This window comes from Toxorhynchites rutilus, chromosome 1 (genome assembly GCF_029784135.1).
Source record: "Toxorhynchites rutilus septentrionalis strain SRP chromosome 1, ASM2978413v1, whole genome shotgun sequence".
NCBI lineage: Eukaryota > Metazoa > Arthropoda > Insecta > Diptera > Culicidae > Toxorhynchites > Toxorhynchites rutilus.
The window spans coordinates 152,465,433-152,469,677 of record NC_073744.1 but is presented as its reverse complement, the minus strand read 5'-3'; the positions used below and the strand labels follow the sequence as shown (position 1 = coordinate 152,469,677).

The 4,245-nt window shown below is 41.6% G+C and overlaps 1 long non-coding RNA gene across 1 annotated transcript; it reads right to left on the bottom strand.

Moving 5' to 3' along the window:
• Positions 1–321: 321 nt before the first annotated feature.
• LOC129762753 (uncharacterized) lies at positions 322–2,176 on the bottom strand. The gene is made up of 2 exons (XR_008740710.1): positions 1,619–2,176; positions 322–493 (listed from the first exon to the last, which is right to left on the bottom strand). It is a non-coding gene; the product is annotated as an uncharacterized LOC129762753 (long non-coding RNA).
• Between the last annotated feature and the right edge of the window lie 2,069 nt (positions 2,177–4,245).

The following is a 4,245-nucleotide window of genomic DNA, read 5'->3' as shown; positions in this document are numbered from 1 at the left end:
GAATAAATTAACTACATTGTGGTTTCAATATTAACTGTTGTAATGCAAAAACATACCTTCATCTCACAAACATTGTTCATTTAAGTCTCATGATATGATGATTGTTCAAGTGGATGTTTTCCATTGTGGGTTTCTGTGCCTCTCCACTCTCATATGACACAATGACTTAATCTAAATAGAATGTTCCGAAAGTTTGTTTCCTACTTGAAGAGTAGTGAAAATAGATCTGGATGGAGGGGCTCGAGTTTGAGTCACTGTATATTTAATGCGCACCATTGACCATCTCGTGTGATACGGAGTAATCCAGAACATTATTCAATATCTTATACCTTACGCTAGTGATTTATTTATTAATAATAATACATTGCAAAGAGAACTTAATCAAAACTATATACCATATTTACACAAGTACATTCATCGATTGTAACAGCGGATCCCCTTTGGGCTGCTCCGTTACGCTCGAACAACAATCAATCCTTCGTCGGTTTAGATTCTGAAAGTAGAAGAAAATGGTACAATTTCTATCCGATAGACAAAATCCAAGTTAGCAGTAGTTCTAGCCAAAACGGACCACTTCTCCATTCCATCCCAACATCGCCAATGGTATTGGAAAGACAAAAAACGATCAAAACGTAAGCAGACTCCTACAGACTCCGCGACGATCCATTTTCTGCCCATGCGGACAAGTGGTCGCATTGGGTGACCTCAAGACGTGAGCTATATTTCCACCGGACTTCGCTCGCTTCTGATATATCACACGGAGCGATTCCACCCCGGTGGGTAGCAGACCACTGCAGATGAGCGTCAGAAGGAGGAAGGTTAAAAGTTTCACCAAATTCATGTTCCGAACGCGTGAAGAATCACGTTTTCACAGAGTGTTGTAATACCCGAGATCCATCAACGACTAACGAAACAGCACACAGTTCTCGAATCAATGCTGGTCGATAAGAGAAACGGCTGGAGTGCCGGTGAAGCGATTTTATCTTATCTGCAGTGAGTGCAAACAAATGTAGTCACTACTCAATGATTCCGTCTTGTGTTTCAGGAATTTCGTGATATTATTTAATTTTCTACGTAACGTCATACGGGGCCGAAAGGGGAACCCAAACTTATAATGGGCTAGAAATGGAATGGTGAGTAATTGTTGGCACGAGGTCGATTAATCTGTATAACGTCACATTTGAAGGTTTGGTCAGGAAATGCACTCACTCACTTTAGAACCGTACCACAGCACGACATAGCCCATAACTGTCATGCATTTGGCCAGCTCTGCAGTTCGCACTACGTGTTCTACTGGAAGACCTGAGAATGTGAGCCGAGATATGATCGCTGTGAACCTCCCGCGGTATTTGTCTTCTAAAGAGAATCCTTACAGCTTCTGTCTCACACTGAAACTCCACGAATAGCACCAGCGAGAACACTAGAATTAGCTTCAATCGCATTGTGGCCGTTTCAGTTGAAGTTGGTAAAATAACTGCACCTAGACTACCACCTAGGTCATCCAACATCAATCAATTCTGTCCAATTACTCATCCCCAAATTTATTGAATAACTCAATCTCACATCACGATAACCGTCACATCACCCGAATCAATCTTCCACTGTTCAATTAACTTACCTGTCATCACTGCGCCCCCCAGAGAACCTCAGAAGACCAGCTTTCTGCACCGTCGGAATCGATCCAACCCGTAGCCGGCGGGACACCGCACTGGAGAGACGAAAATGTTGGATTTGTTGACCGTTGTGTTGGTATCTTTCCTCGCCGCGTTGTAGTAGATGACGCGACCCTCGGAAACCCCAAACACCGCTCCCAGCGTTAGGGACAGCAGCACCAGTAAACACAGCGCACTGCTGCCAACAAGTTGCACATTTTTCGATGAATCGGACATCGTGACTCCGAGGGTGTGCTTACTAGAGAACCGCACGGACAAGATCGATCAATCGGACTGAATATGACACGCCGTGCGCTAACCCAGGCGAGATGTCAATTTAAGCCAGGAATGTGTGTGGAGCCCCGATAAACAGAAACAGAAGCGCGTGTGGATCACATCGATGGTATTCCACTGATAAGATAAAATATTAGCGGTCGGGAATTGACAAGGGACCAATCCAATGGGTGGTCAACCTTGTGAAGAACTTAACCAGAGCTAGCGAGTAACTTGCGTGTGGATTACACCCAGAGGAGCACTCCAATCAACGAAATCTTAAACACACTGGGTGTTAATTGGCCCCGTTTTCTAGGAGTCGGAAATTCCATCAATTGAAAGCACCAAGCTGTTGACTGTGTTTGTTTTCGGAAACTTATCGACGCCGGTACAATATGGAGAAATCTCACATGTTATGATTCGACACGTGTAAGACTTTGAATGTTTTGGTTCACACAATCAATGGCTATGGGTGTAATTTTAATTCATTAGCAGCAGAACCGCAGTTTTCAGGTTTGGTCTGGTATATTTGTATTCTATGCTTTGTTGCGTGTGTAATAATATAAAAGATAATCATTTGGCATTCAACGAAAGAAAATGGGTGGGTTATATTTATGATATAACCGCAAAGTTGACGTGAAACTATCTTAGCTTAGCAATCATTTGTTTGTATTGATTAAATTTTTGATTGAATGAAACAATTTCCGGATTCAATTGAATTCAATATATTTACTTTGTGAGTAAAAAGATTGAAGGAATATTATGTAAGGTCAATTCATGCAATGGTGATAGATTATGTTCTTCGTTACAAGTAAATTTAATGACAGTCCTTTTACGTTTGGTATGATGCCAAGGACAAAACATGTGAACGGAAGAATTATCAAACCATTATTTTATTTTACATTTCCCTGTGAAGTTTGCATCTCCCAATCGTACGTACTTTTCGAACCGCGAATTTGCTTGATTTGATGAACTTCAGGCACTCAGTTTCGATTTTGACATATACGTTGAACGCATATTGTTTCATCAATAGGCGTTATCGCAGCAAATGGTTATCAACATTTTGCCTAATCATCAAATGGTATGCGTAGAAATTCAGTGAGCAGAAGATATGATGGCATATCCTTCAATGTAATCTTGAATAACCGAGCCAAAGCGTTGTATTCGTACCCACTTTTGAAACCCGTGTTAGGAAAACACTTTTCGGAGTGCAAAAAAACATGCAGAAGTACCTCCGGCTTGCACGAATCAACAACTTTAACTTCTACTTTTTCCCCATGGCTGTTTTTGATGGCTGTGTTGAGGAAATCGTAAATTGGGCCAATCAAAACGAGGCAGTTGGGGCGTTTAGATAACGCCTAACATTTTACAGTCATTCAATTGTTTCTCTAATGAAAATTAACATTTAATTAATTGCGATAGATGCGTAGAAATATTCCCTATCTATTTATGCAAACATCTTTCCGATCCAGTAAGAAATGTTCGAGTTATGAGCATTGGAATCTTTCATTTTTTCCTGCATATTCTATGTTTAGGTTTTCATTTTACTCCCCATATATTCCGGTTAGACGTAGTCCCACGTCAAAATTATAGAAGGTTGTATCCAAACACGACCGTGTTGCCGCAGAACTACGCTGTTATTTTATTCGAGTAACTTGTTTATAACATCGGATATTATTTTAAGATGCAGCGAAACTTTAGAAATAACTGTTTAAAGGGTGTGTCACATCAAATTGCATCACGGAAAAAACGCTGTAGAAATTTTATTTTTAGGAATTATATCTTCAGCTTTCGCTTATAATCAGATAAGAGTGTATAGATCACGTTGGCCATGCTTCACTGTCAATTTTTCGTAAATTTGGAAAAATGTCGTCGAACAACAAAGAGCGTCGTGAATTAATTCTGTGCATTCATTTCGAGAATCCGGAGTTGTCACATCGGGACATCGGTAAGATGCTGGGAATCGTCCAATCCACGGTCAGCAGAGTACTAAAACGATACTTCGAGAACCTAACCATCGACCGGAAGGTGAAGAACGGCAAAAATGGATGCTGCGTCAGTGAAAAATATCACAAGCGCGTAGTTAAGCAGTTTAGACGTGATCCGAGAAGTTCGGTCCGGGATGTCGCCAATAAGCTGAATTTGTCAAGTTCATTCGTCCAGCGGACCAAGCAGCGGGAGGGCCTGCGTACCTACAAGGTTCAGAAGGCTCCTAACCGCGACGAAAGGCAAAACATGGTGGGGAAGACGCGAGCCCGGAAGCTGTACACCGAAATGCTGACGAAGCCGCATTGCCTGGTAATGGACGACGAAACCTACG